At 38.7% G+C, this 25,985-nt stretch overlaps 1 pseudogene; it reads right to left on the bottom strand.

Moving 5' to 3' along the window:
* Positions 1-8,556: 8,556 nt before the first annotated feature.
* LOC100029894 (RNA-binding protein FXR2-like) overlaps positions 8,557-25,985 on the bottom strand; it is a 78,048-nt pseudogene continuing 60,619 nt past the window's right edge.

Here is a 25,985-nt window from a genome sequence, read left to right as displayed (position 1 = left end):
ACCTATACCAAGATAAACTCAGAATGGGTGAATGATGTGAATATAAAGAAGGGAAGTATAAATAAATTATGTGAACACAGAATAGTATTGGGAAAGGAAAGATGTTAAAACCAAGCAAGAGCTAGAAAAAAATCACAAAATGTAAAATCAATAATTTTGATTATATGAAATTAAAAGGTTTTGGTACAAACAAAACCAATGCAACCAAAATTAGAAGGGAAGCAACAAATTAGGAAACAAACTTTATAACAAAAACCTCTGACAAAAGTCTAATTACTCAGATTTATAAACAGCTAAACCAATTGCACAAAAAATTAAGCCATTCTCCAATTTATAAATGGGAAAGGGACATGAATAGACAATTTTCAGTTAAATAAATAAAAAATATTAATAAGCACATTAAAAAGTGATCTAAATCTCTTATAATCAGAGAGATGTAAATCAAAACAACTCAGAGGTATCACCTCATACCTAGCAGATTGGCTAACATGACAACAAAGGAAAGTAATGAATGCTGGAGGGGATGTGGCAAAGTTGGGACATTAATGCATTGCTGGTTGGGTTGTGAATTGATCCAACCATTCTGGAGGGCAATTTGGAACTATGCCTAAAGGGCACTAAAAGACTGTCTGCCCTTTGATCTAGACATAGCACTACTGTAAAAGAATATTCATAACTGTGCTCTTTGTGGTGGCAACAAAAATGGGAAATGAAGGGCTGCCCTTCATTTGGGGAATGGCTGAAGAAATTGTGGTATATGTTGGTGATGGAATACTATTGTGCTCAAAGGAATAATAAAGTGGAGGAATTCCATGTGAACTGTAACAATCTCCAGGAAGTCATGCAGAGTGAGAGGAGCAGAACCAGGAGAACATTGTCCACAGAGAATGATACACTGTGGTACAATCAAATGTAATGGACTTCTCCATTAGTGGCAATGCAGTGATCCTGAACAACGTGGAGGGATTTATGAGGGAAAAAAACAGTATCCACATTTAGAGGAAAAACTGTGGGAGTAGAAACACAGAAGAAAAACAACTTCTTGAATGCATGGGTCGAGGGGATATGTTTGGGGATGTAGACTCTAAATGAACATCCTTCTGCAAACAGCAACAACATGGAAATAGGTTCTGATCAAGGACACATGTAATACCCAATTAAATTGTGAGTCAGCTGTGGGAAAGGTTGGGGGAGGGGTGGAAGGGAAATAATATGATTTTTGTAACCAAGGAATAATGTTCTAAATTTGACTAAATAAATAAATTTAAAAAAAGAAAAATAAATGTTTAGAAATATAAGAGAACCAAACTGAATTTGTGACAATATGCAGTATGAAGATCAAAGAAATATGCCCCAATGAGCTGGATTGTATTGAGAACATCCAATAGAAAATATGTCATGAAACAGTAAAATTAACTAATATTTATTGCATGTTCATTACAAGAACTAACATTCATATAAAACTAAATTCTGCTACAAATTCACATTTGTAAAGAGGAAGGAACTAATGAAACTCGGAATGTCCTAACAGAATTTCCTTCTGAACCAAAGGACTATGGGGACCAAAGTCCAAGTAAATTTAAGTAACAGAGTCCAATAAAACCTTGAAAACCCTTTATAATCACCCATAAAGAACTAGAACCCAAACATTTTGCTAAATCAAAGTGAGATGAAAGGGGAACCAAAGAGAATTGTGAGAAATGCCTAATCTTTCACTCAATGTTAAAAGCAGCAACATAACAGAAGTTTTCCAAGGCTATAGAACATTATTTGGAGCCGTTCTCTCATTGGATGGAAGTGTTTGGATTCAGGGTATTAAAGGTTAAAGAAATGGAATTGACCAATTCTTACTACATCAAAGTTGAATTGGGGAATAATCAGGATAAGTGCATTGAATTGACAAACAGATGGCTTTGAATTCTTCCAAAGTGGAAACACACTAAGGGAGGGGAGGCAATTTCTTTTTTTTTTAAACCCTTACCTTCCATCTTGGAGCCAATACTGTGTATTGGCTCCAAGGCAGAAGAGTGGTAAGGGCTAGGCAATGGGGGTCAAGTGACTTTCCCAGGGTCACACAGCTGGGAAGTGTCTGAGGCCAGATTTGAACCTAGGACCTCCCATCTCTAGGTCTGGCTCTCAATCCACTGAGCTACACAGCTGCCCCCAGAGGGGAGGCAATTTCAAGGACCAGATTATGAACTATGAAGAAGCAGTGGGGACAGATCAGAGGGCCATACTTGTATTATGGCAGGCTTTGTGGGAGATAGGAACTACAAAGAAGATGTCATGATAGAAGCGAAGTATCCATGGCATCAACTGAAACAATAAGAGCAACATGGAATGGTTCACCTGGGTTAGAATCATAGATTTTCAAAGGAAAAAGAAAAAAAGAAAAAAAAGATAGTTTTGCCCTTCCATATTTTCTGATATCCGTAATGCACCACTTGCTTAGACTCCTTTGTATTTATCCCTTCCACCCAAGGACCTTACTGGAAATATCAGTTGCTATATATAATTGAGATTATAAAAGTTGGTGGTTAATTGCTTAAGTACACATTGCTTGACCTAAAACATTGTGATCTATGGAATAGAACAAAATGTTGTCAGTTTTTTAAATGTGGGACGTAGAGGGGAGAATAATTCCAGGACCCCAGACTTGACATGTATTTCCAAATTCAGGAAAGCAGCAAGATCTTTCAAGACAATAAGGGATATGACTGACTGTGAGCATTGTTTTCCTGATAGGCTCTGCTGCTTCCCATCTAACCTAGTTCCTTTGAGATCCCTCAGGGCCAAGAGCTGATAGAGAACTCTTAAAAAAAACTGAATTTTTCTACTGCTCTTTTCAGAGGATCTAGTTTGCCAAAGGCACCCTCAGGCATTTAGCAGATTCTTCTGCCTCAGAGCCCTCACAAGTCCACTTTGGCAGAATAAGCTTTGTTGCCATCATGCCACATTAGTTGGGCTATCTCACCCTTCCCAGAATCTTGGTCCATGAATGCTCCACAGAGCTGCTATTCCTGGTGTAAGGAAATAAATGCATGGGTTTGACTAAATATGTGAGAATTCTAAATTAATATAGTGGTTGCCGATTTTAAAATTAATACAGCTCAAGTCAAAATGACTTTTAGTAGCTTTTATTTACAAAGAGGTGGAAAGAGTGAAAGTAGAAAAATGCAAAAAGGGGGTAGAGAAGATGTCACACTAAGCATTACTCCAGTGCTCAGCTCAGCCCTGGCAGGGCTTATTAACCCTCAAGCGGAGGACCCAGAATTCCATTCACATGGTCTCCAAGAGGGGAAGGCCTCTATGCAACTAATCTCTCTCCAGAAGCCAGGAAAGGAAAGCCAGCTACTCACTTACCCAAGAGCCAGTCCAAGAGCCAAGGTCCCAAGTCAAAGCCAAGGTCCAAGTCGTAGCTTCAATCCATAGTCCCAGTCCAAGATCCTCCAAGCTCCAGATTTAGGCCGAAGAGGACTTTCCAAAGACTATCTCCAGAAGACTGCTTGCAGAAGACTCTCCAGCTGAAGAAATTCAGGGCTTTTATAATGACTTACCCTCTTCACAGGGGCCAATCACAGCTTCTAAATTGTCTCACACTGCTCAGGGTGGCAGTGTCTTTGGGATCAACTTCTCATTTCTGAAGGTGTTAACTTTTATTATAGGCCTCTGAAGGTGTCAACCTTTTATCATAGATTTCTGAAATTATCAACTTTTATCATAGGATTCACAAGTTTCTGACTGAGTTATCACCCACTTTATCAAATGACTTGTTGAACACTCTTACTTAGTGTTAAGTAGGGATGCTTTGAGTTCTGGAGTTATTCATTTTAGCAAGTGATTTGCGAATTCCCTTACTTTTTCAAGTAAGTGACTTATGAATTCTCTTACTTGATGGCTAACAAAGTGTTAACTCAAAATAGACAAAGAGAATAAAGAATTCCCTTTCACACTGGTAATGGTCTTAGGCACAGATGGAAGGGGCATAAGGGATAGAATTGCATTCATTTCAGGAATACTGACACTGACCATCTGAGAGCAGAGACCACAAGCTTGTGGAGGGGTACACAATGGCAATTTGAGGGATGGGGCCTTTTGCCCACCAGTCCCTATAGCCAGGCCTGTATAGCAGCAGGCTCTGGGGTGAATGAGTGTGGTCATGGAATGGCTCTTGATAGAATGGAGGGAGGTCTGGGCTTCATGGCACACAGCTAATCCTGGCACCCTTGTGAGCTGTTGGCTCCTTGTGCCCTACGGTCCTGGCCATCCTGATGAGGGATGGTCATGTCTCTTCTGAGGTGGAAACTGAGACAAGAACTACTGGCCACCTCCTTGCATCTTTTACCTGTATTCACCACTTGTCCCCAAGTGGTCCACAAGTCATTAATGGCTAAGGGCTGGGTAGGTGAAGTCTTGCTCCTTATGAATAGAGCAGGGTTGTGCCCATTACAAAGCCCCAGTTTTTTGATGAAATATGAGATTCATATATGTTGAGTCCTTTCAGTTTGTGTCCAGAGGTGCTGACGGGTGTGAGAGAAGACAGAGAGTGCTATTCTTGCAGGAGACTCTGGGGTTTCTGGTGACCTTTAGATTGGGGCAGAGTGGAGAGGCTTAAGGGTTATGGGGGAGAAATCCTAAAGCTGAGAGTATCAGTTTGACTCCTGCCTTTATAGCGAGGGGAGACAGTCCCTTGACAAGTGAAGCAGAGGCAGTCTGGAGCCTTGCAGGGCCAGGGGTTTTCTTCCATTCCCAATTGGGTAGGACAAGGATGACATGGGTTGTGCCCCTTCAGTGTGGAGGTATTGGCAATGGTGGCCAAAATGCTTCTGCAAGGGTGGCTGTACCTGGACCTCATGGAGCCTTATTTTGATCTTGGAGTAAAAGAATGGAGACATTTCTTCCCCATTCAGTGGATCAACATGGTGTTTATGGATGTCATAGAAGCACTAATTGTGTTTTTTTTTTCTCCATCATACCACCAAGTGGTCAGAGTATATCTTAGGATGAACTTTTATCTCTTTTCCTTCTTTTTTCACTGTTTGATCAACATTTAGTATATATCTTTGTTAAATCTTACATATTTGTAAACCTTTTTTTCTGTTCCTATCATTGGTACCCCGTTAAGTGTTTCTTGCTAAAAGCGACTTCTGAAATAAGTCCTTTGTGAAGTTTTTCACCATACTGAATTTGAAACTCATTACTAAGCTCTCTTCTATAATATTGATTGAATGTTGTTATAAATGTTTGATATAAAGTATCCTTTGATCCTCTTATTTAAAATGTTCAGCCACAATGTTTTGAAAATAAATTCTTCCCTTAAAGTAAGGTGGAGTAAAGGTCTTTTGGACTAAATTCTGAATTTTCTTAAGCTTTTGACAAAGTTCAAATGTGGAAACTCAATAAATAATGTCCTATGAAATAAGGGTATAAATTGTTTTCCAATAAAAGGTAATCTCTGAACCAAAGTTTAAAAATAATCTTTTAATCTCATTGTTTGCATTATCAATCACACCTGTTAAAGAAAGCTACAATTTACTGAGCTAGACCCTCTTTTAAACATTGTAATCTATAATGTACTTTGGAACCAGAATGTTTTAAAATCATTCTTACACAATCCCACTTTTACTCAAATATACCTGGGGTCACATAGTAAATAAAAAACTGAATTTTTCAGCAATTTGAACCTTCATGAAAACTGAAATGTGATACCTTAATCTCTTTTGTTGAGTACATTGAAAGAAATTTTTTCTTGATCACTTTGTATTGTAGAAATACTTGATAAAACCCAGTTTTGAACTTCATTCACCTTTGATTGTATAAATTCAGCTGACATGTGGTGTAAATTGAAACTTGAAATTCTGAACCAAATTGCCTAGTGAGCCAACATCAAATTGAACTTCTGAAACTTACTGCTCTCTCAATCTCTGAAGCCAAATGTTTTCTCAACCAAACTGAAGTATAAAATGATACAAAGAAAGAAAGAAGGAAGGTCTTCAGAAGGAAGGAAGGAAAGAAGTAGAGAAAGGAGAAAGGAGAATTGTAAGGAAGATAGTAAGAAAAAGGGGAAGGAAGAAAGTGAGCAAGGGAGGAAGGAAGGAAGGGAAATTCCTATTTCTTCCTAGAAAGATGCACAAGCTACCTTCTTGAAGAAAACAAATGAAAATCAAAGCGAAATGTAATGACCCAACTCTGTTCATAGAATTCCAGAATGAAATTTTGCCCTAGAACATGCATTTTAATTGATGTCTAGACAACATCTTGTCCTCAGAAATAAATTCTTGGTTTAACCTTATTTCAAAGAAATTATTTTGTATTTATCTTGGTGGGTGTAGCTCCTGGGAAAGGAAGTTGTCCCTAGACAACATCTCCCCTATGTTACATGTTACAGAGGCCAAAGAATGAAGCTATGGGTCTTTCTAGGGCCCAACTGGGTTTTCTTGTTCAAGTTGGTATTCTCATTACCTACCATAGTGCTCTGCATATACTGCTCACTGATCCAATAAATATTTCATCTGGATTGCCAAAAAACATGCAAATAAACCAAAAGAAATTCTTATCATATAACAAGAGATAGATATATACCCCCAATTTTAAGGCAACTTTGTTTATACTATAAAAAAACTGGAAATAAAATGGGTTCTTAGGAATTCAAGTATACAATAACAATGTTTGGTATCATTTTTTAAGAACATTGGAATGAGTATAAGAAACAATGAATATGAAGAATTCCTACAAACTTGGGAAAACTAGATGGGGCATGACAGAGTGAAGTAAGGAGAATTAGGAGAAAAATACACATGATCATGATGACATAAATGAAGATAACACTAAAAGGCATGACAATAGGTCATGCATGTACCACAGATTGAACAGAGCTTTTGGTTAAGCACATGACTTAGTGCTAAGGTGGATTAATACTTTCAGATGAAACAATCCTCTTTTTTGGCCTCTGAGCAAAAAAAAACAAGCTGATGACTCGGTGGAACTTTAAAAATGGAATGACTCCATTCCTTTCTTTCCTCTCCTTTAAAGTCAATATCTGGCAAGTAGATTTTCTTTGTAAGGAAGGTCCACCTTTTCCCCAACATAGCTGAAATGAACATCATCATCCCAAAACTGCTTGATTTCTTAGTGTCCCTAGGTAAGCCTGATGCTGGGTTTTGTGCTGCCCCTCATGTGTTTTTTTTTTATTTTAGGCGAATGAGTATTGATTCAGTGATGTGTGTTTATAAGCTTTGAAGTTACTTTGTGAGTTGGAGGAGTTTTTTTCCTTAAACCCTTACCTTCTGTCTTGGAGTCAATACTGTGCATTGTAAGTGCTAGGCAATGGGGGTCAAGTGACTTGCCCAGGGTCACACAGCTAGGAAGTGGCTGACGGCAGTTTTAAACCTAGGACCTCCCATCTCTAGGCCTGGTTCTCAATCCACTGAGCTACCCCGCTGCCCCCTGGAGGAGTTTTACAGACCCGAATTCTTTGACAAGAGAATTCCCTTTCCTGACTTCCGGGTAAACATGGTGGCAGTCTAGAAGCAGGGCTCTTCTTCTCCTTGCCACCTAACAATACAGACTCTGTCAAAAAGCCAAAAAACCTCAAATTCATAGGAATGAAGGGACTCTACAGTAGGGTGCAGCATTGAAGGTACATAGGATTTGGGCATTTCCACACCATAAGGGGGTGAAAAAGCTTCCACCAAAAAGAGAGCTGATCCACCCTCCCCCACCTCACCTACGGAGCCAGAGTTAGAGCCAGCATGTGTTAGAATCAGTGAATGAGCGAGGGGCACCTCTGGAGTGAGTGAGGGGTACCTCTGGGTCCTTGGAAGCTGACTGAGACCACCAAGGACCTACCCCTGAGAGCAGCTAGAACTGAAACCCCAGCAGGCTGAGGAGAGCAGACTGTGGGCGCCCCTGTGGGGAGACAACACTGAGAGTGGCAGCAAACGGTGGAAGCTGCAGAGGCTTGAGAGCTGGCCTCAGCCAAAATCCTTGCTCCTTAGCTCCATACAGAGAGATCCTGCCCATCTCACTCAGATTTCTTTTGCCATTTGGATTTTTTTATTCTCTTTTTAAATACTGTACAGTGAAAAATAAATACACCTTCTCATTAGCCAAAAAAAGTCTGTACCCCTATCTTCTACCCCCAGAGACCTTTAATAGACCCCTGCCCCTACTCCAAACCCCCCCTCCCCATGTCTCCCACCCAATGAAACCTCCCCCATCTTCCACAGTGATGAGGCCCAGAGGGGGGGGGGGCAGGATGAGAGGAAAGGTTGCCAAGGGAGCCCCTAAACCATCAAATTTGGGTGGGTACAGGAGGACCCTCCCCACAAACAGGCTGGGGAGAGAATTACGGGGTCAGGGAGAGATTGGGGCATTAGAGGATAAAAGGTACATCCAGTCTGATGGGGGGAGGCTCCCCTCACCATGGGGTGGGGTAGACAGAGGAAGAAGAGGAGAGGGTGACCCTGTAACAAGCACATCACCACCCCTAGCCCCTGGGGGGTGGGGAAGAACCCACAGTGTGGCCACTGTTCCCTCCCCCCTTAGACAAGGAGCAGGTCCAATGCAGATCAGGAAGGGCTTGTTGGGTAGCAAACAAGAAGGGGTGGGGAGAGCAGGGAAAGGTGGAGGAACTTTTATGAGATCCCATTCACCAAGCTGCCCAGCTCCAAGGAGGCAGAGAACTCTCCATTTTCCGAGGGGCCCTTAGAAAGCTTGCTGACACCCTTTGGTCTTGAGAGAGAGTCCTCGGAAGGAACATGAGTGGGATCAGGGGGCTGCCTCTGTCGGCTCTGAGATTCTGCCTAGGAGATGTAATCTGCCACTGTCACTGGCTGCCGATCTCTGCTGATGGAGTCATCTGCTTGGTTACCACATTTATGTCATCTATGGCTTCTGTTGAGTCATTGGGGTTTTGATTATTCTTCCAGACCATTTTCAGCCAGATTAGGGCCATCAGATTCCAGTCCTCCATCTATGATGGTCCGATCCTCATCTCTATGGTGATGGAGGGAATGTCGTTGATGGGCAATAGCTGGAGGTGGCTCTTCAGGCTCAGAGTCAACTGGGGGCTCTGGTTCTGATGTGTCCAGTAGGCAGTAGGGATTACTGTCAGGATCCTTCAGCACTGAGATAATGGAAGGTGTTGTATCCTTGCTAGGAAGCCGAGGTTTAGGATTAGACCCTCGACCTCGGACCCCCATTGGTCTCCTACGATCCTTTTCACCAAGTCTAGAGGAACCCTGCTCACCATGTGCAGACTGGTCAGGCTCCTCTTGTTTCTCAGACTCAGTTTCAGAAGCAGTGGACCGATCTGAACCAGGGCCATAGCCAGAACTTCCTGTCTTCCGGCCATGGCCACAATCCCCATAGGAACTAGTGGCATGGAGGGAAGAGGAAGAGCTTTCATCTGTGGCGTAGCCAGTCTTGTCACCACTACTGTTTCCTCGATCAGTTCCAGGGGTACAGAAGCCCAGCCCAATCTGCTGAAGTTGTTCATCAATCAGTAGTCTTTCTAATTGAAACTGTTCTACTTGCTGCAAGTAAGAGAGGTGATATTCCAGTAGGGCCTGAGCATTGCTGATGTTCTCCCAGGTACCAACAAATGTGAAAGGAACCATTCCCTCCTCCCTTGGATTCTTCTTGTCATTACCACCCTCCACTCGAAACCTCACCACACCAGATTTATCCACAATCTCCTGGATCACTTTCCCATTCTTCTTAATCTCTTTTCCAACCAGGTTCCAGGGCACTTGGACAGGGTCTTCGGAAAACTCTAGGTAGATTTGGGCCTACCGGCATGCTTCAGGGGTCTTCCTGTAGATTCAGAAGGTGCAAGTCTCCTCGACCAGTTCAATGACTGTCACCCCAGGCACTTTTTGGGCCTACTGAATATTGGCACCAAGAGTTCCAATTGCTAATCCCATTAGGTCTTCCTGTACTGTAAATTCGTCTTGGAATGCAGCTGCTAGCCGCTTTCTTTTCTTTTCTTTTCTTTTTTTTAAAATAATATTTTATTTGATCATTTCCAAGCATTATTCATTAAAGACAAAGATCATTTTCTTTTCCTCCCCCCCACCCCCCTTAGCCGATGCGTGATTCCACTGGGTGTCACATGTGTTCTTCATTCGAACCCATTTCTATGTTGTCAATATTTGCATTAGAGTGTTCATTTAAAGTCTATCCTCTGTCATGTCCCCTAAACAGCTGTAGTCAGGCAGTTGCTTTTCCTCGGTGTTTCCACTCCCATAGTTTATCCTTTGCTTATGAATAGTGTTTTTTTTCTCCTAGATCCCTGCAGATTGTTCAGGGACATTACACTGCCACTAATGGAGAAGTCCATTATGTTCGATTATACCACAGTGTATTAGTCTCTGTGTACAATGTTCTCCTGGTTCTGCTCCTCTCGCTCTGCATCACTTCCTGGAGGTTGTTCCAGTCTCCATGGAATTCCTCTACTTTATTATTCCTTTTAGCACAATAATATTCCATCATCAACATATACCACAATTTGTTCAGCCATTCCCCAATTGATGGGCATCCCCTCATTTTCCAGTTTTTGGCCACCACAAAGAGCGCAGCTATGAATATTTTTGTACAAGACTTTTTGTGCATTATCTCTTTGGGGTACAGACCCAGCAGTGCTATGGATGGATCAAAGGGTAGACATTCTTTTGTCGCCCTTTGGGCATAGTTCCAAATTGCCCTCCAGAATGGTTGGATCAGTTCACAACTCCACCAGCAATGAATTAATGTCCCTACTTTGCCACATCCCCTCCAGCATTCATTACTTTCCTTTGCTATCATGCTAGCCAGTCTGCTTGGTATGAGGTGATACCTCAGAGTTGTTTTGATTTGCATCTCTCTGATTATAAGAGATTTAGAACACTTCTTCATGTGCTTATTAATAGTTTTGATTTCTTTATCTGAGAACTGCCTATCCATGTCCCTTGCCCATTTATCAATTGGAGAATGGCTTGATTTTTTGTACAATTGATTTAGCTCTTTATAAATTTGAGTAATTAAACCTTTGCCAGAGGTTTCTATGAAGATTTTTTCCCAATTTGTTGTTTTCCTTCTGATTTTAGTTACATTGGTTTTGTTTGTACAAAAGCCTTTTAATTTGATGTAGTCGAAATTATTTATTTTACATTTTGTGGTTCTTTCTATGTCTTGCTTGGTTTTAAAGCCTTTCCCCTCCCAAAGGTCTGACATGTATACTATTCTGTGTTTACCCAATTTACTTATGGTTTCCTTCTTTATGTTTAAGTCATTCACCCATTTTGAATTTATCTTGGTGTAGGGTGTGAGGTGTTGATCTATTTCTAATCTCTCCCATACTGTCTTCCAATTTTCCCAGCAGTTTTTATCGAATAGTGGATTTTTGTCCCAAAAGCTGGTATCTTTGGGTTTATCGTATACTGTCTTGCTGAGGTCGCTTTCCCCCAGTCTATTCCACTGATCTTCCTTTCTGTTTCTTAGCCAGTACCAAATTGTTTTGATGACTGCTGCTTTGTAATATAGTTTAAGGTCTGGGACTGCAAGGCCCCCATCATTTGTGTTTTTTTTTCATTATTTCCCTGGATATCCTTGAACTTTTGTTATTCCAAATGAATTTTGTTATGTTTTTTTCTAAATCAGTAAAGAAATATTTTGGGAGTTCAATGGGTATGGCACTAAATAGATAAATAATTTTGGGTAGGATGGTCATTTTTATTATATTGGCTCGTCCTATCCATGAGCAGTTAATGTTTTTACAATTGTTGAAGTCTAGTTTTAGTTGTGTGGAGAGTGTTTTGTAGTTGTGTTCATATAGTTCCTGTGTTTGTCTCAGGAGATAGATTCCTAGGTATTTTATTTTGTCTAAGGTGATTTTGAATGGGATTTCTCTTTCTGGTTTTTGCTGCTGAGCTGTGTTGGAGATATATAGAAAAGCTGATGACTTATGTGGGTTTATTTTGTATCCTGCAACTTTGCTAAAGTTGTTGATTATTTCAATTAGCTTTTTGGTTGAATCTCTAGGATTCTTTAAGTAGACCACCATGTCATCTACAAAGAGTGATAACTTGGTCTCCTCCTTGCCTATTTTGATGCCTTCAATTTCTTTTTCTTCTCTAATTGCTACTGCTAGTGTTTCTAGTACAATGTCAAATAGTAGAGGTGATAATGGGCATCCTTGTTTCACTCCTGATCTTATTGGAAATGCATCTAGTTTATCCCCATTGCAGATGATATTAGCTGATGGTTTTAGATATATACTGTTTATTATTTTTAGGAACGACCCTTCTATTCCTATGCTTTCTAGTGTTTTTAATAGGAATGAGTGTTGTATTTTATCAAAGGCTTTTTCTGCGTCTATTGATATAATCATGTGATTCTTGTTGGTTTGTTTGTTGATGTGGTCAATTATGTGGATGGTTTTCCTAATATTGAACCAGCCCTGCATCCCTGGAATAAATCCTACTTGATCATGGTGGATGACCCTTCTAATCACTTGCTGGAGTCTTTTTGCTAGCATCCTATTTAAGATTTTAGCATCTATATCATTAGGGAGATTGGTCTATAGTTTTCTTTCTCTGTTTTTGACCTGCCTGGTTTTGGAATCAGTACCATGTTTGTGTCATAAAAGGAGTTTGGTAGAACTCCCTCTTTGCTTATTATGTCAAATAGTTTGTATAGTATTGGGATTAACTGTTCTCTGAATGTTTGATAGAATTCACTGGAGAATCCATCAGCCCTTTTCTTAGGAAGTTCTTTGATGGCTTGTTGGATTTCATTTTCTGGTATGGGATTATTTAAGAATTCTATTTCCTCTTCTGTTAGTCTAGGTAGTTTGTATTTTTGTATATATTCATCCATATCACCTAAATTGGTGTATTTATTTCCATATAATTGGGAAAAGTAATTTATAATGATTGCTTTAATTTCCTCTTCATCGGAGGGGATGTCCCCCTTTTCATCTCTGATGCTGTTAATTTGCTTTTCTTCCTTCCTTTTTTTAATTAAATTGACCAGTGCTTTGTCTATTTTGTTTGTTTTTTCAAAGTACCAGCTTCTTGTCTTATTTATTAAATCAATAGTTCTATCACTTTCGATTTTATTAATTTCTCCCTTAATTTTTAGGATTTCTAGTTTGGTTTTCTGCTGCGGGTTTTTAATTTGATCGCTTTCGAGTTTTTTTATTTGCATTTCCAATTGATTGATCTCTGCTCTCCCTAGTTTGTTGATATATGCACTCAGGGATATGAATTTACCTCTGATTACCGCTTTGGCTGCATCCCAAAAGGTTTGAAAGGATGTCTCGCCATTGTCATTTTCCTCGATAAAATTATTAATTGTTTCTATGATGTCTTCTCTAACTAAACGATTTTGGAGTATCATATTGTTTAATTTCCAATTAGTTTTTGATTTGGTTTTCCATGTACCTTTACTGATCATTATTTTTCTTGATTTGTGATCTGAGAAGGCTGCATTTATTATTTCTGCTTTTCTGCATTTGTGTGCTATGTTTCTGTGACCTAATGTATGGTCAATTTTTGTGAATGTGCCATGCGGTGCTGAGAAGAAGGTGTATTCCTTTTTATCCCTATTTATTTTTTTCCATATGTCTATTAATTCTAATTTTTCTAAGATTTCATTCACTTCTTTCACCTCTTTCTTATTTATTTTTTGGTTTGATTTATCTAAATTTGATAGTGGTAGGTTCAAGTCTCCCACTAGTATAGTTTTACTATCTATTTCCTTAGCCTTGCTAGAAGATGTGAACCATGAGAGAACACAGTGCAGAGAAAAAGAGAAATGTGGACTGCTTGTTCAGGAGCTTCCAAATGTCTTCAGGGTCTGATGTGGCTTAATTATTCACCTCAAGGTAAAGCATTAATTTTAGTCGTAATTTCAGTAATTGCATCCTATTTTAAGTGCTTTTGTCATTCTACACTTCTCTTCTGTGTTTAGTGTTTCTTTTGAGTGTATAAAATAAATTCCTGTCCTATATTATCCCCTTTGGAGAAACTCTACACATGAGCCAACACCTAAGAGATAAAAAAATATCATGTCTGCTGTCTAAGTGGACATTTATTAAGTCAGACTGTGTGAGATAGGAATTCTCAGCCCTCTTTTAAGGTAAGGTTCTCTCTAGGACTAAACCCAGTTTGAGCATATATGTGGATGCAGGGCAGAGGAGTTTCTTATGGAAAAGAGTGGGTGCTATGTCCTTGTCCCTTGTGCCCAGAAGTGATATTTAATTTCAGATACATTATTTCTAATCTTGGTTAATAATAAAATATTTCGTTCCTCTTGGTATAAAATTGATGTTTAAAGTATGGTGTTCTTGTCTGGATAATTTATGTAAGCATCTTCTTGTAGATTGAGAAGAAGATGGCTTGACACTGCTTTCTTGGGTGCAAAACAGAATTTGCACAAGAGCATGAGAGAAGAGAGACCTTCCTACCCAGTTTGAGAGAGGATACTAGTAGTTCCAGATTGTCTTTTGAGAAAAGCTGAGAGAGAGAGAGAGAGAGAGAGAGAGAGAGAGAGAGAGAGAGAGAGAGAGAGAGAGAGAAGAGAGAGAGATATTTTGGGCAAGAGCAGACATGTATAGGAGCTGGCACCTCAACATGTCACTGATTTCTACATTGCTTCCCTAGAGACTTTAGGGAATTTCTGTCAGTAAAATCAGGTACTGTCTGTTCCCATTGGGAGAGCCCATTCTTTTCTCGTATTTTGTCTTATATTCTAATATCTGCAACTGTAAACCTTAAAATTTCTTAGACTTATGAATGTTGGAAATTTCCCCATTGGGAAATCTCATACTGAAAAAAATTTCCTACTGATAGTAAGAACCCCCTTGGCATGGGAAGATCCTTCTCCTCCCTACTTGGGACTGCTTTAGGACAGAAACCTTTTGCTGAACAATGGAAAGGGCTTTGACCTATGCTTAAGCATAGAACAGGAAGTTCTTTGAGTCATGATTGATTTTAGAATTGATACAATAGAGATACTTGGAATGACAGAACCAGGTCTTGGAAAATACAATTTCCACCCTACTTAGAATAACAGGATTTAGGAAGGGCTGCAGCAAAGGATCAAGATTTAATTATTTGAGAATATGACCTTCAACAGACATGTGCAAAGGGGAAGACCTCTGGGCAGTTCTGGGTTAAGCTAGAGCCACCATTGGCACAGGGAAGACATGGACAGTGATTGGTAGATGTGAGAACTGAGGGGAGGGAACTTAGATGGTTTCCTTAAAGATAGTGAGGTCTGAGGACTAGGTGGTGGGAGAGGTTTTGCTCTGAGAGGTTGTGCTCTGAGAAGTTTGGCTCTGAAGGAGGCTGGAGGTGGAGGCCCCTGAGACTGTTTCTCCATTTTGGTCATGTGAGTGATAGGGACTGATCTCTTTTCTTTGCCTCAGCTATCTAAGGGCTTGGGCCTTTTGGCCCAGCCTAAACAGAGGGGGTATTTAAGCCCTATTCCCTTCTCTCTCTCTCTCTCTCTCTCTCTCTCTCTCTCTCTCTCTCTCTCTCTCTCTCTCTCTCTCTCATACCTTTCTTCCTCCTGTTTGTAATTAAAAACTCCATAAAAGGTTGACTGCTGACTTGAGTTTTCATTTAGGAATTACATAGCTGAATTCCTTGGCGACCTTAAATTAATATATATCAGTCTTTTAAAGTGATTTCCTTGTCACACAACTTCTTTTAGTTCTGTTTTGTATTTACTTGAATAGATGGGTTTATTCACCATTTACAGTTTGTGATGCTCTATCATGTAAGTAGCATTTCATGGGAAGGAGCCAGGATTTTAAAGGACAGTGAATTCAGAGTTAGCTGGAACTGAAAAATGATTTCTCCTAGAATAACAATATTTAGGGAGACAGATATATTCTAGCCCAGTAAGTCCTATTTGATGAGAGCAAAACAACCAGCTAATTATCCTACTGTCTTCTTCCCTTCCTGGCAGAAAGCAAAACCTTCCTTGGAGGGTGTATGGACAAGATTCCAAAGATACCTATTCATGCTTCCTACAAGTCAAATTAATACAAACCTACATAATATCCCCGTATCCCATGTAAGCATCACACACACACATATACATCCACATACCTTTTCCATGTGTAGTGTTTGTAGTAGAAGCTGGGTCAATTCGTTAAGCTTGCTTTTCATAAGGGAGGCTAATATGAAGAATTAAATTAGAAGCAATGATCACATAAAAAGAGCAAATCATTAACAAAAAATTAAACAGAAGAGCTAACTATCTTATTTAGCCACAGGGTTGGCATTGTTAAGGTGGATTCCAATATGAAGCACACCTTTTATCCTTGTAATTCAAGTCCCTTAGAGAAGAGTGTGGATGACCTTCATCCAGGAAACCCCTAGTACTTATCATTGTTTTCTTTCAAATAAACAGCATCCACAAGTTCAGGTCTGTATCAAAAGGCAACTAGAATAAAATGTAGAAGCTCTTTCTTTAGTTTCAGAGTGGCTGTCATTGATTGGTCTTTTTCATTGTCTTAGTAAATCATATGCTCCTGCCATTAAGGCTTCTACATAGTATTTGGAACTAATTCATTCTATTGATTCCATACCACTGACTGGTTTACTGCTCTAATTTTGGTTACCTATGTTATTGGTAAGAACTCACAGCCCCTTATAGCCACCCTAATTGGAATGCAATATGTTTTTGCAATGAAAGCAAATTGTACTGGTATAATCTATTGATTTGAGTTAATGAAAAATTTGTTACTGTCTATTCTTATAATGGATTATTGCAGAGATTTTACAACTTTAGAACAATGTTTCTTTTAAATGTAAGTTCCTAGGATGGGGGTATATGATGTTTAGGAGGAAAATAGCATATAATGTTATTATGGAAATCATGGAGGGACAGCTAGTTGGTTCCATGGATTAAGAGCTAGGCCTAGAGATACAGATACAGAGCTAGGTCCTAGGTTGAAATCTGGCCTCAGACACTTCCTAGCTGTGTAACCCTGGGCAAGACACTTGATCTCTGTTGCCTAGCCCTTATCACTCCTCTTTCTTGAAAGCAATACACAGTATTTATTCTAAGATGGAAGGTGAGGGTTTTAAAAAGAAACAAAAAATAGTAGAGCAACTTTATCAATATTATATGAAATTGTATATAAACTGAGAGTAAAACTTTGAGAAAGCTGGCTCTACAATGACTCTCTGGTACTATCTGTTCTAGTATTTCTAAGGGTAGGAGGGAAATGTCCTTGTGTAAACCCTAGGTTGTGTATTATAGGGGGAGGTTAATTTGTACTAGAGGTGTTGACTTTCAGTATAGAGAGAGGGGAGAAGAGAGGAGACCTCCCCTTCTCAAAGTGGGGTACAGGGGAGACAACTGATGTTTAGGTCTGGCTCAGAGAGAGGAAAAGGGGTTTGAAGATTTTCCCCCTTCTGCCTTCCCTCCTTAGCTAAAGCTGCTCTCCCCAATTTGCTTTTGTTCCTCTTGTCCCCCCTCCACTACTTGAGACCAAAGGGTCTCCCCTTGATCTGTTCACTCACACTCAGCTTGGGGAACAAGTAACTTTTAATGTCAATTCAATCAGGTAATACAAAAGAAATAATGGTCAGGGAAGAATTGGAAAGAAATGTGGAAAAAGAGGGTCCATGTATCTATCTAAAACCCTTTTCCTCCCTCCTCGAGTTTGGGGCAAACTCAGGCCTTGGCAGCCTAAGCCCCCTGAGAGAAAGTCAGGTTGACTCACCCCTTGGCAACAGGAGCTGAGGTAAAGTCTGCTCAAGTTTCTCTTCAGCAAGTCCCTTCAATTGGAAAATATTGGGGAGAAAGATTTCCAGTCACCAGCAGGAAAAGTGGGTAACCCTCAGGAGAAAGTCTTTTCCCACTTTCTGTCTTCCGCTTCTCAAGACTGCCAGAGCACTTCCTCTACCAGCCAGTCTTCTCCTCCTCCAGATTCCTATCCCTTGCGGCCCCTCCCCCATCAAGGTGATCAGTTTCACACACTTTTAAGCCTGGTACTTTTTTTAGTGCCAGTCTCTGTCACAGTTGTCACTATGATGCTTCCCATAGAGCTGTTAGCAAGTTTTGATGTATGGTAATATACAGCATAAACCTGGACAAGTAGATGTAGTGTAGAAAGGGATGATAGCCTCAAGAATTCCAGCAGTATTGCTAAGTGAAAGTTTCAAGCTAAACCTAGTCTTTTTCCTCATAAATTTAAAATAGGACTGGTCAAATAAAAGGATAACATAGTTAAATAGACAGAGCCAAGGAAACAATATGCAAGGAATCTTAACTGAAATAATTAAGATAATAGTCGTACAAGGCTGTGAATTAAGTATGAGAATAGAAAGAAAAATTTACACTGTTTATTGTGAAAAGGAAAGAATGACTTGTGCCCAAGAATTACCTATACTGGAAAATTCAACAAAATTCCATAGACAAAAAAAGCATTTTTAAAAATCCTTGCTTTTTTCAATTTAATTTTAGTTTTGAAAAATTTCCCCCATGATTACATGATTCTTATTGTCTCCCTCCCCCTTTTTCCTCTCCCCTCCCATAGCTGACAAGCAATTCCACTGGGTTATATATATATTGTCACTTAAAACCTATTTCCATATTCTCATTTTTGTAATTGAGCAATTTTTAAAAACCAAAACCCCAAATCATATACCTATATGAACAAGTGAGAAATTGTATGTTTTCTTCTGGATTTCTACTCCCACAGTTCTTTCTCTAGATGTGGAGAGCATTCTTTTTCATAAGTATCTTAGAATTGTCCTGCATCATTGCATTGCATTTAGTAGCAAAGTCAATTACATTTGATCATCCCATAGTATTTCAGATACTGTGTATAACGTTCTCCTGCTTCTGCTTATTTCACTCTGTGTCAATTCATGTAGGTCTTTCCAGTACTCATAGAAATCCATTGATTCAGCATTCCTTATAGCACAATAGTATTCCATCACCATTGTATACCAGGATTTCTTCAGCTATTTCCCAATCGAGGGACATTCCCTCATTTTCCAATTTTTTGGTACTAGAAAAAACTCAGCCATTAATATTTTTGTACAAACAGATCCTTTCCCATTTTTTATCTGATTGAGATCCAAACTAAGTAGTGGTATTGCTGAATCAAAGGACATGCATTCGTTTAAAGCCAAAAGGGAATTTTTAAGAGAATTAATGGCATCAAAACATTCCTATTATGAAAGCCATTTTTGAAAAGAAAAACAAATGGATTTTAACACATCAAAAGTGAAAGAATTATTTCTTATTTTTAATGTGTTTTTTAAAAAATTTTTACTTTTACTAACATAATAGCCATCATTGTAAGCATTTACATAAACAGAAGACAAAAAGACAGGATTGTACACAAAGCTCTTATGTAGATCTTATTTATTCTTAAAAGGACATATTAATTTTATATAGTAGCACCAAGACTACTTTGCTTGTACAACAGCATTCTCTTTTGAATTTCCTTATTCTCTGTATTTAAAAATATTTCAATAATGCTTTTTTTTGTTACTATCACTACTTTCCCACTTTCCTCCATAATATGTACTGCCCTGCATCATCCAGTAAAAGTTCTCCCTTGGACAAATTTCTGTTGTTTTGGTCATGTCTGGAAATTCTTCTTTGGCCTCTTCCAAGAGGTGGAAAGAATTCTTTATCATCAGTATTCTGAAGTTGTGATAGTTTTTTGTATTGTTCAGAGTTCTTAAATCTTACAGAACCATTTTTCTTTTTAATTTAATTTAAAATTTTTTAAAATTTGGTCAATTTTGAACATTATTCCCTGGTTATGAAAATCATTTTCTATTCCTCCTCCCCCTTTCCCCTTCCCTCCCCTCCCGTAGCCAATGCACAATTCCACTGGGTATTACATGTGTCCTTGACCAGAATCCATTTCCATATTGTTGGTATTTGGACTAGGATGTTCATTCAGAGTCTATATCTCCAATCATATCCTCCTCGACCCATGTAATCAAGCAATTTCTTTTCCTTTGGTGTTTTTACTCCCACAGTTTTTACTCTGAATGTGGACAGTTTTCTCTCATAGATCCCTCCAGGTTGTTCAGGATCACTGCGTTGTCACTAAAGAAGTCCATTACATTCGATTGTACCACAGTGTATCAGTCTCTGTGTACAATGTTCTCCTGTCTCTGTTCCTTTTGCTCTGCATCAATTCTTGGAGGTTGTTCCAGTTCCTATGGAATTCCTCCACTTTATTGTTGCTTTGAGCACAGTAGTATTCCATCACCAACATATACCACAATTTGTTCAGTCATTCCCCAACTGAAAGGCATCCCCTCATTTTTCAATTTTTTTCCACCACAAAGAGCACAGCTATGAATATTCTTGTACAAGTCTTTTTCCTTATTATCTCTTTGTGGTACAAACCCAGCAGTGCTATGGCTGGATCAAAGGGCAGTCTTTTATCGCTCTTTGGGCATAGTTCCAAATTGCCCTGAAGAATGGTTGGATCAATTCACAACTCCACCAGCAATGAATTAATGTACTGATTTTGCCACATCGCCTCCAGCATTCATTACTTTCCTCTGCTGTCATGTTGGCCAATTTGCTAGGTGTGAGGTGATACCTCAGAGTTGTTTTGATTTGCATCTCTCTGATTATAAGAGAATTAGAAGACTTTTTCATGTGCTTATTAATGACTTTGATTTCTTTGACTGAAAATTGCCTATTCATATCCCTTGCCCATTTATCAATTGGAGAATGGTTTGATTTTTTGTACAATTGATTTAGCTCTTTGTAAATTTGAGTAATTAGACCTTTGTCAGAGGTCTTTGTTATGAAGATTGTTTCCCAGTTTGTTACTTTTCTTCTATTTTGGTTGCATTGGTTTTGTTTATTCAAGAACTTTTTAATTTGATGTAGTCAAATTATTTTATATTTTGTGACTCTTTCTAAATATTGCTTGGTTTTAAAATTATTCCCTTCCGAAAGGTCTGACATGTATACTATTCTGTGTTCACATAATTTACTTATAGTTTCCTTCTTTATATTTAGGTCATTCATCCATTCTGAGTTTATCTTGGTGTAGGGTGTGAGGTGTTGATCCAAGCCTAATCTCTCCCACACTGTTTTCCAATTTTCCCAGCAGTTTTTATCAAATAGTGGATTTTTGTCATAGAAGCTGGGATCGTTTGGCTTGTCATGAACTGTCTTGCTGAGGTCACTTTCCCCTAGTCTATTCCACTGACTCTCCTTTATGTCTCTTAGCCAGTACAAAATTGTTTTGATGACCATTGCTTTGTAGTATAGTTTGAGATCTGGTATTGCAAGGCCACCTTCCTTTGTATTTTTTTAAAAAAAATTTCCCTGGGTATCCTTGATCTTTTGTTCTTCCAAATGAACTTTGTTATGTTTTTTTTTTTTCTAATTCAGTAAAAAAGTTTTTTGGAAGTTCGATGGGTATGGCACTAAAGAAATAGATAAGTTTGGGTAGGATGGTCATTTTTATTATGTTATGTTACTACCCATGAGCAGTTAATGTTTATCCAATTCCTCAGATCTAGTTTTAGTTGTGTGGAAAGTGTTTTGAAGTTGTGTTCATATAGTTCCTATGTTTGTCTCGGCAGATAGATTCCTAAGTATTTTATATTGTCTAGGGTGATTTTAAATGGAATTTCTCTTTCTAATTCCTGCTGCTGAGATGTGTTGGAGATAAATAAAAATGCTGATGACTTATGTGGGTTTATTTTGTATTCTGCAACTTTGCTAAAGTTGTTGATTATTTCCACTAGCTTTTTAGTTGATTCTCTAGGCTTCTTTAAGTAGACCATCACATCATCCACAAAGAGTGATAGCTTTGTTTCTTAATTGCCAATTTTAATACCTTCAATTTCTTTTTCTTTTCTAATTGCTACTGCTAGTGTTTCTAGTACAATGTTAAATAATAAAGGTGATAATGGGCATCCTTGTTTCACTCCTGATCTTATTGGGAATGTATCTAGTTTATCCCCATTGCAGATTATGTTGGCTGATTGTTTTAAGATAGATACTGTTTATTATTTTTAGGAAAGACCCTTCTATTCCTATACTTTCTAGTGTTTTTAATAGAAATGAGTATTGTACTTTGTCAAAGGCTTTTTCTGCATCTATTGACATAATCATGTGATTTTTGTTGATATGGTCTATTATGTGGATGGTTTTCCTGATATTGAACCATCCTTGCATTCCTGGTATAAATCTCACCTGATCAAAGTGAATAACCCTCCTGATCACTTGCTGGACTTTTTTGCTAGTATTCTATTTAAGATTTTTGCATCTATGTTCATTAAGGAGATTGGTCTGTAGTTTTCTTTCTCTGTTTTTGACCTGCCTGGCTTTGGAATCAGTACCATATTTGTATCATAGAAGGGATTCGGTAGAACTCCCTGTTTGCTTATTATGTCAAATAGTTTGTATAGTATTGGGATTAGCTATTCTTTGAATGTTTGATAGAATTCACTTGTGAATTCATTAGGCCCTGGGGATTTTTTCTTAGGGAGTTCTTTGATGGCCAGTTCAATTTCTTTTTCTGATATGGGATTATTTAAGAATTCCATTGCTTCTTCTGTTAATCTAGGCAATTTATATTTGTCTAAAGACCTTGTATTGTTCCATCATTTAATTCTGATCTTGTAAGTATCTATCTGCCTCATGTGTGTTTCTTGAAGACAACATATAGTAGGGTTTTGTATTCTAATCCACTCTCCTATTCATCTATGTTTTATGGGTGCATCCCATTCACGTTCAGAGTTATGATTGTCACTTGTGAATTCACTAGCATTTTGATATCCTCTCCTAGTTCTGTCTGTTCTTCTTTTCTATATCCTTTTAAACCAGTGGTTTTCTTTTAACCAATTCCCATAATTCCCTCCCTTGATATGCTTGCCTTTCTGGTCCCTCCCTTTTTATTCCCTTCTTGTTTTTTTTAGGGTCTGTTAAGTTCCCTCCCCTCTCTTCTTTCCTCCCTTTTTGTACTCCCTCCCCCCTATCCCCCTTAATTTTACCTTCTTCCTTACCCTGTAGGATAAGATAGAATTAAAGATCCCAATGGATCTAGATGCTCTTTCCTCTCAGAGTTGATTTCTCTGAGAGTGAGGTTTAAATATTCTCTATTTGCACTCTCTTCCTCTCCTTCTTATTAGAGTATTCTTCCCCTCCCCTTCCCATATGTATCTTCGTTTGAAAAAGATTATTCTGTTTACTTTATTTCTTCAAGTATCTCTTGGTACCCTCTTCGATTCCCCCCTTTCTCTTTATTTCATATCATCATACAGCTTTTGAGAGGTACAAATAACATTTCCCCCATATGTTAATATATATAATTTGATATAATTGTATCCCTTAAAGAAGAGAGTTTGAATACAAAGAAAAACACATTTTTCTCCTTTTCGCTCTTTTTCTAATTTACCTTTTCATGTTTCTCTTGCTCTTTGTTTGGACATCAAACTTTCCACTTTGTTCTGGTCTTTTCTTTATAAATACATGGAAATTTTCTATTTTGTTGAATGCCCATACTTTCCCTTGGAAAGTTTTGATGGATAGGTGATTCTTGGTTGAAGACCCAGTTGTCTTGCCTTTCCGAATATCATGTTCCAAGCCTTTCAGTCCTTTAGTGTGGAATATTCTAGGTCTTGTGTGATCCTGATTGGTGCTACTTGGTATCTGAATTGTCTCTTTTTGGCTTCTTTTAGAATTTTCTCCTTAGCTTGAAAGCTCTGGAATTTGGCAATTACATTCCTCAGAGTTGTCTTTTGGGGATTTAGTATAGAGGGTGTTCTATGAACTCTTAAAATGTCTCTTTTGCCCTCTTGTTACAGAACTTCAGGGCAGTTTTCTTGGATGATTTCTTGTAGTATGATGTCACAATTTCTGTTTATTTCTGGCTTTTCAGGTAGACCAGTGATTGTCAGATTGTCTCTCCTTCCTCTGTTTTCCTGATCTGTCACCTTGTCAGTGAGATATTTTATGTTTTCTTCTATTTTGTTAGTCTTTTGACTTTGCTTTATTAATTCTTGCTGTTTTGCAAGATCATTGGTTTCCAGTTGCCCAATTCTGGTCCTTAAGGCCTAGTCTTCTGCTTTAACCTTTTGATTTTCAGCTATAATTTTTTGGTTCTCTGGTATAATTTTTTCATTTTCTTTTTGAATCATTTCCCATTTATCTTTCTAGAAGGTTTCCATCTTTTTTATAAGCTCCCATTTACATTCTTTCAAAGCTTGTAGACAATTTCCATTTCTTTTGGAAGATTTTGGAGCATTTATTTGGATTTCCTATTCTGCCATTTCCTCTGTAGTCTGTATTTTTACTCCCTAAAAATTATCCAAAGTCAACCCCTTCTTTTTGTTTTTCTTGATGCTTGGAAGTTTTTCCTGAGCACTGTTTGCCATTGTTTTCCTTTCCCTTTCCAGTCAGAAATCTGAGTGAGGAGGGCAAACTCTCTATGTATTGAGCTAAGGAGCAAGGCTTTTGCCTTAAGCAAGCTCTCAAATCTCCATTGTGCTACCTTCCCGGGGGCACCCTGAGTCTGCGCTCCCCCACTTGCCCACCTGTATTTCATGTGTAACTGGTATGAAGGGTAGGTCCTTGGTGGTCTTAGTCAGCTCCCAAGACTTAGAGCTGCCCCTTGCTCATTCCAGAGGTGCCCCTCACTCACTTGTTGAATTTGGCATGCCGACTCTAACTCTGGCTCCATGGGCGGGGTTGGGGGAGGGGAAGGGTAGCTCAGCTTGAGTTGGTTGGGAGCTTTTTCACTCACTTGTAGTGTGGAAATGCCCAAGTCCCATGTACCTTCAATGCTGAGCCCTACTATAGAGTCCCTTCGTTCTTATGAAGATGGTTTTTGGGGTCTTTTTAGGTCGTCTATATTGGTGGGTCTGAGGAGGGGAAGTGTCCCACTTCTAGACTGCCTTCATGCAGTCTCCAAGTCAGAACTGTTTTTCTTCAGAACTATTTCTTATAAGTGTGCTGTTACAGATGAAGGTAATTCAAATCTGGATGTGAGGAGTGAAGAGTGAATAACCTCATGAACCTCACTCTTATCTGGAGTAGTCAAGGTGAGATTTTAAGAAACTATTACAGTGGTAAATGTAAAGTTATGAAAGTAAGACAACTCAGATGGAAAGGATTTCGTCTTGAAGCTGAAGTCATAGTATGGCTATAGGTAGTAACTAAAATCAAGTGTAGAAGAGGGCAAGACTCAGTAATTTCAGTCTAAGTTGGTATGGGAAAGAGAATAAACCTTGAACTTAATTGTTCCAAGTCATATTTTGTAGATATATAGTGTTGATTTTTATCTTTTTTCTTAGAAAAGAGGAGAAAAAAGAATATAATTAGATTTGATTATGGGCAAACAACTTAATATTTGTATTGAATGTCATTAGCTAACAATTAAAATAGAAAAAGGGACAGAGTTTTCTTTCTCCTGAAATGTTTGGTAATTTCTGGCTTTTCCCCCATATATTTCTTCTTTATTTTTATTTTCTTTTTTATAAACCCTTACCTTCCATCTTGGAGTCAATACTGTGTATTGGCTCCAAGGCAGAGGAGTGGTAAGGGCTAGGCAATGGAGGTTAACTTGTCCAGGGTCACACAGCTGGGAAGTGTCTGAGGCCAGCTTTGAACCTAGGACCTCCCTTCTCTAGGCCTGGCTCTCAATCCACTGAGACACCCAGCTACCACCCCCCCAATATATTTATATATATTTCATTTTCTGACCCATTCCCCTTTGATAGAGGATCCCTTAAGAGCTAGACCTCAAAGCTGCCCCAGTCTCCTATCACCCTGGGGAAATCATTCTTTACAAGCCTCAGTCTCTGTCCCAACTGATTTCTTGGGAGATATGGCTGTTCTCATATGGATGTCAACAACAAATATTTTTGTGCAAACAGAACCTTTCCCATTTTTATCTCTTTGTGATATAAACCCAGTAGTATTGCTGGGTTGAAGGACATGTATTCTTTTAAATCCTTTTGGGCATAATTTATTTGGGGGTA

Source organism: Monodelphis domestica, chromosome X, assembly GCF_027887165.1.
Source record: "Monodelphis domestica isolate mMonDom1 chromosome X, mMonDom1.pri, whole genome shotgun sequence".
NCBI lineage: Eukaryota > Metazoa > Chordata > Mammalia > Didelphimorphia > Didelphidae > Monodelphis > Monodelphis domestica.
The sequence above is the reverse complement of the archived record's forward strand: the minus strand, read 5'-3'. Positions and strand labels throughout refer to the sequence as shown.